Raw genomic sequence first — 10,649 nt, 5'->3', positions numbered from 1 at the left:
AGAAAATAAGAATTGATTAAAAAAATTGACTAAAACTAACCGAGAAAAGGAAATAAATGGAGATAAAAAGGGGAAGATTGTGAATATAATTAAAAGGAGGAAAAAATGAATATAATTAAAAGGAGGAAAAAAAAAAAGGTTAAAGGTATTAAACATAGTATGAGAAAGTAGAATAGCTCGAAAATGTTAAAGGTATTAAATGGTTTGTATGAAAATAACTATAACAAAGATATATAAATAATTCCAGACTTAATTGATGCTTCTGACGTTCGCATGAAGTATAACACAATAACCAATGTAAATTAGAGAAACAATTTTGTAGAAGTTCAAACTTAAAACTGATGTCATGAGCTCACATAGGTTGACTTGGATTTCAATAAACAAAATTGAACTTTCATTGAGGATAAATTCGTGACATCAACCTAAGCTAATCAGGTAAGTGGTCTTACTATCAGCATGGTTATATTTGATGTTGACACGTACCATGTGGTTCTGCATGTGTCCTATATATTGATATGTGCGAATTGTTTATGAATCGACATGCTTATGATATGATATGTATATGTTATAATCGGTGCATTGTATGATAATACGCATAGTACGATCTATTCAATGATATGATTAAGATAGGATACAAGAAACATGCACTAAACCTAATGTAATGATAGAAGTAAGGTATGTTCATGAAACGTTAAGGTTAAGTTAAGTATCGAAGTGTTATGGATATGAGAGATTGATAAAAATGATATGGTCACGATTGATTGATAAAAGAATATGGTTAGGTTATGAATAGAAATGGATAGGTTTATGATAGATTGATAGAACGATAGCGTTAGGATACGTTCCTGTAACGATATGACTAACGTACGTTCATGTAACGATATAATTATGGTAGTTATAAGAATGTTAAGGCTATGATCAGTTAGGGAATGATATGACCACGAAATGTTTTTAATATGATATGATTATGATATGACATGTGAATGACGGATATATATATATATATATGTTGTGATGTGATATGAAAATAAAATGAAATAAAAATAGGCCAATGAGAATAAAATTAAAATTTTTCTTTTCTTTTATTTTAATTCTATTCTTAGGAAATCACACCAATGATTATTTTTCCTAATTCTATTGTCTTCCCGCAATTATATATCTTTCCAAATTCTATTGCAATTAGTTAGATTGAGTTAGAAATTATCAGATTCTAGAATACATGAAAACAGATTTTAAAAACAGAATTAATTAACCATAGGGCAATAAAAATATGGAAATAAAATTAAATTGGTAAAAAAAAAATGTGAGAGAAATTGATTAACAAAAATAGGACAAAAAAAATAGAATTAAATGATACCAACATAAAAGTAAATATAGAAAAAAAATAAATAAAATAAAAACTTACTATAACTAGAATTAAATGATAAAACAAAATAAAATTCCAAATGACAAGAAAGTACCATGGAAGTTAAAATAAATCTATCTATTAACTCCATCAATTAGAAAATGAATTTTTTAATAAAAATAGAATAATATAGATATATATATAAAATTTTAAGACTTTACTCCTACAAAAACTCTACTGTTCGCATAAAATTTAACACATGGACCCTTGTAAATAAGAGGAATAATGTTACAAAAGTTCGAATTTGAAACTGATGTCATGAGCTCACATAAGTTAATCAGTTAATCAGTTAAGTGGTCCTATTATGGGATATGCTAGAAATTGTATAAGTTACCATTTATGATAATGTATGAGTTATGATGCATGATGATATGTGTAATATATATATATATATATATATATATATATATATATTATATGATGCATGACGTACATATTATGTGTGATGCACGTGATGGCTTTATGATGAATACGAGTTTTGCATGACATTTTGTTTAATATGATGATGTTTTCCATATTTAGCATGTTATATGATGATGAGTGTCATATTGCATCATGTCGTTAGATCGACTTAGAACACAACCTTAAGAGCATGAAAAGAATATTAATATAAATATCCACGATCACGTGTTACTTAATGTAACAAAGAGATGAGACTAGAGGGTTGTGTCATGAAAGGCATTATGATGGACTTTAGAGGGAACATATACATGTTGTATGTTCATAAGCATATTTTAGGGGCATATTTTAGGTTTTTATAGTTTTTATGCCTTTCATTTGTTTAAAATTATTTTGTATTTGTTTTTATTTTCTCTAAATTTTAGTATTTTGTATTTAAACACCTAAGACCATGACTTTGTTTCTCAGAGAATATGATGTTTTTAACGGTTTGGATATTTATACTATAGATGACGTTTTCTTTTAAGAGCTATATTTCCGCATGAGAGATGAGTCTGAGACATCAGTAGAGACTCTTGAGCATATAGAAATTTAGGGTCATTACAACTAATATACCACTTTTATATTCTATCATTATAGACTTTCAAAGATGAATACGAAAACAATTATCGATAGAAACAAAATTAAATATGATACATTTATCATTTTTAGTCTATTGATAAGATAAAAAGATAATAAACATATCAATTACATTTATGAGTAATATATGAGGATTAAAAAAAATTAAACAGATTTATCATTTTGAGAGGTTTGATGATAGATGAGTGATTTTCATAATTTTGTGGTCAAATCGCATCAAATAAATAGTCTTGTATGTTCTTTTATTTAAATATGATTAAAATTCGATAATTTGCGGATAACTATTTGATTAAAAAAAAATTTATAAAATTGCATAATTTAAAATTGTTTTAATAGACAACATTTATTTAGCCTGCAATTTCTAAGCATTCCATGTCATATACAAGAATCAAATCTTATTAAATTTCAGTCACCTTTAAATCAATTGGAAAAATATGGAAAGTGGATTAATTATCCAGCTCCTACATAATTGGGTATCTAAATTTATCAAAATCGGATATGGGAGGATTCCTAATGCACAAATTGTGACACAAAAAATGTAACATGCACTTTTAAAATTAAAATTAATGGAAATATTTTTAATTAATGGAAATATTTTCATTCTATAATTAATATTAAAGTTAGGTGAAGTTTTTCTAAAATAAAATAAATTGAAATGATTAGTTATATTTATTATAGGGCATAATTAATTTCCAAAAATCATTAATTACCAATAAATTAGGAAAATTCATCCCAAAAAAATATGGTTATAGATGGTAAATGGTTTTTAGATGGAAATATATTTACACAAGCTATTACTACATTCCTAAATTAGTTCTTCACGGAGTTTATATAAAGTTGTGATTTCATAGTTAGAATACTTGTGTGAAGACAAAATGGGCTTGCTTAAAAATGTCAATATGGTTTATGCCTTCTTGTTGATCTCTCTGATTGGTATTTTTTCCAATCTCAATGGTCTCGAGGCAAAGTGGGATGAGAGTGGCAATGTGCTTTCTTTCGGTCTCAAAAGACGTGTACCAACAGGACCAAATCCAGCAACATCTCCTGAAATGCCTCCATTGGGTCTAGGCACTAAGAGGCGTGTCCCAACTGGACCAAATCCAGCAACATCTCCTGAAACGCCTCCATTGGGTCTAGGCACGAAGAGGCGTGTCCCAACAGGACCAAATCCAGCAACATCTCCCGAAATGCCTCCATTGGGTCTAGGCACCAAGAGGCGTGTCCCAACTGGTCCAAATCCAGCAACATCTCCTGAAAGCCCTCCCTCAAGTTTAGGCACCAAAAGACGTGTCCCAACTGGACCAAATCCAGCAACATCTCCCGAAACGCCTCCATTGGGTCTAGGCACGAAGAGGCGTGTCCCAACTGGACCAAATCCAGCAACATCTCCCGAAACGCCTCCATTGGGTCTAGGCATGAAGAGGCGTGTTCCAACTGGTCCAAATCCAGCAACATCTCCTGAAACGCCTCCATTGTGTCTAGGCACAAAGAGGCGTGTCCCAACTGGTCCAAATCCAGCAACATCTCCTGAAAGCCCTCCTTTAAATTTATTATGAGGCCTCGTGATTGTAGCAAGTTTAATTAGGGTCTCTAAAGACGTATTACGAGGAGGTCTCTAATTTTTTTATCTTCTATCTAATGAGATCCACCTTTATGACAAGAGACTTTAACAAAGGGGTGAAAAGAATAATTTGATCTTAGAATCTTTTTAATCTAAAACTTTTATAATATTTCTTCACCTTTTATTCAAAATCTCCCCTACCTATGAAGATATAATTTTAATTTCTACATTATTGATTAACATGACATAAATATGAAGGTTTCTACCAAATTTATGGGACTTTCAATATTTTCAAATGGTATAATTCATGTTAATTAGTGAAACTTTAGTTTTTCTCAAAAAAGAAAAAGAAAAAATTAAAATAAAATAAATAATAATAATGATGATTATTATTATTAAAATAATAATAATAATAATAATAATAATAATAATAATAATAATAATAATAATAATGATAAAATTAGATAATTTAACCCATAACTATTCAATAAAAAAATTTCTTAATTTGTTTTTTTATAAAGAACGCCTCTTATATGATGCATGACGTACATATTATGTGTGATGCATGTGATGGCTTTATGATGAATACGAGTTTTGCATGACATTTTGTTTAATATGATGATGTTTTCCATATTTAGCATGTTATATGATGATGAGTGTCATATTGCATCATGTCATTAGATCGACTTAGGACACAACCTTAAGAGCATGAAAAGGATATAAATATAAATATTCACGATCACGTGTTACTTAATGTGTCATGAAAGACATCATGATGAAATTTAGAGGGAACACATATGTGTCGTATGTTCATAAGCATATTAGTTAGAATAGTTTTTATGTCTTTCATGGTTTTAAATTATTTTGTATTTGTTTTTATTTTCTCTAAATTTTAGTATTTTGTATTTAAACACCTAAGACCATGACTTTGTTTCTCAGAGAATAGGATGTTTTTAACGTTTTGGATATTTATACTATAGATGACGTTTTCTTTTAAGAGCTATATTTCCGCATGAGAGATGAGTTTGAGACATTAGTAGAGACTCTTGAGTATATAGAAATTTAGGGTCATTACAACTAATATACCACTTTTATATTCTATCATTATAGACTTTTAAAAATGAATACGAAAACAATTATCGATAGAAACAAAATTAAATACGATACATTTATCATTTTTAGTCTATTGATAAGATAAAAAGATGATAAACATATTAATTACATTTATGAGTGATATACGAGGATTAAAAAAAATTAGACAGATTTATCATTTTGAGAGGTTTGATGATAGATGAGTGATTTTCTTAATTTTGTCGTCACCTAGTATCAAATAAATAGTCTTGTATGTTCATTTGTTTAAATATGATTAAAATTCGATAATTTAGGGATAACTATTTGATAAAAAAAAATTAATTTTTTTTTATAAAATTGCATAATTTAAAATTGTTTTAATAGACAACATTTATTTAGCCTCCAATTTATAAGCATTCAATGTAATATACAAGAATTTTAACCATATATTCTCTATCAAATCTTATTAAATATCAGTCCCCTTTCAATCAATTGAAAAAATATGGTGGAAAAATATGGAAAGTAGATTAATTATCTGCATAATTGGGTATCTAAATTTGTCAAAACCTGATATGGGAGGATTCCTAAAGCACAAATTGTGGCACAAAAAAAAAAGGTAACATGCACTTTTTAGAATTAAAATTAAATGGAAATATTTTTATTCTAGAATTAATATTAAAGTTTGGTGAAGTTTTTCTAAAATAAAATAAATTGAAATGCTTAGATATATTTATTACCGGGCATAATTAGTTTCAAAAAATCATTAGTTACCAATAAATTAGGAAAACTCATCCAAAAAAAATATCATTATAGATGGTAAATGGTTTTTAGATGGAAATATATTTACACAAGCTATTACTACAATCCTAAATTAGTTCTTCACCCGAGTTTATATAAAGTTATGATTTCATAGTTAGAATACTTGTGTGAAGACAAAATGAGCTTCCTTAAAAATGTCAATATGATTTATGCCTTCTTGTTGATCTCTCTGGTTGGTATTTTGTCCAATCTCAATGGTCTCGAGGCAAAGTGGGATGAGAGTGGCAATGTGCTTTCTTTGGGTCTCAAAAGACGTGTACCAACGGGACCAAATCCAGCAACATCTCCTGAAATGCCTCCATTGGGTCTAGGCAATAAGAGGCGTGTCCCAACTGGACCAAATCCAGCAACATCTCCTGAAACGCCTCCATTGGGTCTAGGCACGAAGAGGCGTGTCCCAACTGGTCCAAATCCAGCAACATCTCCTGAAAGCCCTCCCTCAAGTTTAGGCACCAAAATGCGTGTCCCAGACCAAATCCAGCAACATCTCCCGAAATTCCTCCATTGGGTCTAGGCACGAAGAGTGTCCCAACAGGACCAAATCCAGCAACATCTCCCGAAATGCCTCCATTGGGTCTAGGCACCAAGAGGCGTGTCCCAACAGGACCAAATCCAGCAACGTCTCCCAAAATGCCTCCATTGGGTCTAGGCACCAAGAGGCGTGTCCCAACTGGTCCAAATCAAGCAACATCTCCTCAAAGCCCTCCCTCAAGTTTAGGCACCAAAAGGCATGTCCCAACTGGACCAAATCCAGCAACATCTCCCGAAACGCCTCCATTGGGTCTAGGCACGAACAGGCGTGTCCCAACTGGTCCAAATCCAGCAACATCTCCTCAAACGCCTCCATTGGGTCTAGGCACCAAAAGGCGTGTCCCAACAGGACCAAATCCAGCAACATCTCCTGAAACGCCTCCATTGGGTCTAGGCATGAAGAGGCGTGTCCCAACTGGTCCAAATCCAGCAACATCTCCTGAAAGCCCTCCTTTAAATTTATTATGAGGCCTCCTGATTGTAGCAAGTTTAATTAGGGTCTCTAAAGACGTATTACAAGGAGGTCTCTAATTTTTTTTATCTTCTATCTAATGAGATGATCCACCTTTATGACAAGAGACTTTAACAATGTGGTGAAAAGAATAATTTGGTCTTAGAATCTTTTTAATCTAAAACTTTTATAATATTTCTTCCCCTTTTATTCAAAATCTCCCTTATCTATGAAGATATAATTTTAATTTCTACATTATTGATTAACATTATATAATTTAATAATTATAGACATAAATATGAAAAATCATGACATAAATATGAAGGTTTCTACCAAATTTGTTGGGACTTTGAATATTTTCAAATGATATAATTCATGTTAAGTAGTGAAACTTTAGTTTTTCTAAATAAAAAAAAAAATAATAATAATAATAATAATAATAAAATTAGATAATTTAACCCATAACTATTCAATAAAAAAATTTCTTAATTTGTTTTTTTATAAATGGCAAAATTTAAAATTATTTTGTCTCTCAACACCTGTAAATAAATAAATAATAATAAAAATTAAAATATAAAAGGTAACTTGTCATTCTCTCCACCAATTTCTCACCTCTCTTTTCTCAAATATCTCTCCTCAGAACTTCTGGATGAGTCTGTCATCTTACTCCTCTTTTGTGATCTTTCACCACTCGTTTCTTAAAATAACAATGCAACACAGTAATTCATAAAAATAAATAGATATAAAAAAAATAAACAAATATAAAAAAAATAAAAAATAAAAAAAAAAGCCTTAAGCAGATTTAAGGTATGGACAAAAACAAGTGTAAAAACAAAAAAAATGTTTAGATTTATTTTCGCTATATGTCATTTGAAGATGTTAGAAGTCTTTGTTTTATATTATTGAATGATATTAATTTGGTTATAGTTAATTAATTTATTTTATTGAAGGATATTAATTTGGTTATAGTTATTTAGTTTTGAATGAGAAATTAAATTATAAGAATTTTGTATGAGTTTTAGGAAATGCCCTAGCCATTTTGAGAGAAAATAAGAATTGATTAAAAAAATTGACTAAAACTAACCGAGAAAAGGAAATAAATGGAGATAAAAAGGGGAAGATTGTGAATATAATTAAAAGGAGGAAAAAATGAATATAATTAAAAGGAGGAAAAAAAAAAAGGTTAAAGGTATTAAACATAGTATGAGAAAGTAGAATAGCTCGAAAATGTTAAAGGTATTAAATGGTTTGTATGAAAATAACTATAACAAAGATATATAAATAATTCCAGACTTAATTGATGCTTCTGACGTTCGCATGAAGTATAACACAATAACCAATGTAAATTAGAGAAACAATTTTGTAGAAGTTCAAACTTAAAACTGATGTCATGAGCTCACATAGGTTGACTTGGATTTCAATAAACAAAATTGAACTTTCATTGAGGATAAATTCGTGACATCAACCTAAGCTAATCAGGTAAGTGGTCTTACTATCAGCATGGTTATATTTGATGTTGACACGTACCATGTGGTTCTGCATGTGTCCTATATATTGATATGTGCGAATTGTTTATGAATCGACATGCTTATGATATGATATGTATATGTTATAATCGGTGCATTGTATGATAATACGCATAGTACGATCTATTCAATGATATGATTAAGATAGGATACAAGAAACATGCACTAAACCTAATGTAATGATAGAAGTAAGGTATGTTCATGAAACGTTAAGGTTAAGTTAAGTATCGAAGTGTTATGGATATGAGAGATTGATAAAAATGATATGGTCACGATTGATTGATAAAAGAATATGGTTAGGTTATGAATAGAAATGGATAGGTTTATGATAGATTGATAGAACGATAGCGTTAGGATACGTTCCTGTAACGATATGACTAACGTACGTTCATGTAACGATATAATTATGGTAGTTATAAGAATGTTAAGGCTATGATCAGTTAGGGAATGATATGACCACGAAATGTTTTTAATATGATATGATTATGATATGACATGTGAATGACGGATATATATATATATATATGTTGTGATGTGATATGAAAATAAAATGAAATAAAAATAGGCCAATGAGAATAAAATTAAAATTTTTCTTTTCTTTTATTTTAATTCTATTCTTAGGAAATCACACCAATGATTATTTTTCCTAATTCTATTGTCTTCCCGCAATTATATATCTTTCCAAATTCTATTGCAATTAGTTAGATTGAGTTAGAAATTATCAGATTCTAGAATACATGAAAACAGATTTTAAAAACAGAATTAATTAACCATAGGGCAATAAAAATATGGAAATAAAATTAAATTGGTAAAAAAAAAATGTGAGAGAAATTGATTAACAAAAATAGGACAAAAAAAATAGAATTAAATGATACCAACATAAAAGTAAATATAGAAAAAAAATAAATAAAATAAAAACTTACTATAACTAGAATTAAATGATAAAACAAAATAAAATTCCAAATGACAAGAAAGTACCATGGAAGTTAAAATAAATCTATCTATTAACTCCATCAATTAGAAAATGAATTTTTTAATAAAAATAGAATAATATAGATATATATATAAAATTTTAAGACTTTACTCCTACAAAAACTCTACTGTTCGCATAAAATTTAACACATGGACCCTTGTAAATAAGAGGAATAATGTTACAAAAGTTCGAATTTGAAACTGATGTCATGAGCTCACATAAGTTAATCAGTTAATCAGTTAAGTGGTCCTATTATGGGATATGCTAGAAATTGTATAAGTTACCATTTATGATAATGTATGAGTTATGATGCATGATGATATGTGTAATATATATATATATATATATATATATATATATATTATATGATGCATGACGTACATATTATGTGTGATGCACGTGATGGCTTTATGATGAATACGAGTTTTGCATGACATTTTGTTTAATATGATGATGTTTTCCATATTTAGCATGTTATATGATGATGAGTGTCATATTGCATCATGTCGTTAGATCGACTTAGAACACAACCTTAAGAGCATGAAAAGAATATTAATATAAATATCCACGATCACGTGTTACTTAATGTAACAAAGAGATGAGACTAGAGGGTTGTGTCATGAAAGGCATTATGATGGACTTTAGAGGGAACATATACATGTTGTATGTTCATAAGCATATTTTAGGGGCATATTTTAGGTTTTTATAGTTTTTATGCCTTTCATTTGTTTAAAATTATTTTGTATTTGTTTTTATTTTCTCTAAATTTTAGTATTTTGTATTTAAACACCTAAGACCATGACTTTGTTTCTCAGAGAATATGATGTTTTTAACGGTTTGGATATTTATACTATAGATGACGTTTTCTTTTAAGAGCTATATTTCCGCATGAGAGATGAGTCTGAGACATCAGTAGAGACTCTTGAGCATATAGAAATTTAGGGTCATTACAACTAATATACCACTTTTATATTCTATCATTATAGACTTTCAAAGATGAATACGAAAACAATTATCGATAGAAACAAAATTAAATATGATACATTTATCATTTTTAGTCTATTGATAAGATAAAAAGATAATAAACATATCAATTACATTTATGAGTAATATATGAGGATTAAAAAAAATTAAACAGATTTATCATTTTGAGAGGTTTGATGATAGATGAGTGATTTTCATAATTTTGTGGTCAAATCGCATCAAATAAATAGTCTTGTATGTTCTTTTATTTAAATATGATTAAAATTCGATAATTTGCGGATAACTATTTG

Source organism: Cucurbita pepo, chromosome 6 (assembly GCF_057944985.1).
Source record: "Cucurbita pepo subsp. pepo isolate OVF chromosome 6, ASM5794498v1, whole genome shotgun sequence".
Lineage (NCBI taxonomy): Eukaryota > Viridiplantae > Streptophyta > Magnoliopsida > Cucurbitales > Cucurbitaceae > Cucurbita > Cucurbita pepo.
The sequence above is the reverse complement of the archived record's forward strand: the minus strand, read 5'-3'. Positions refer to the sequence as shown.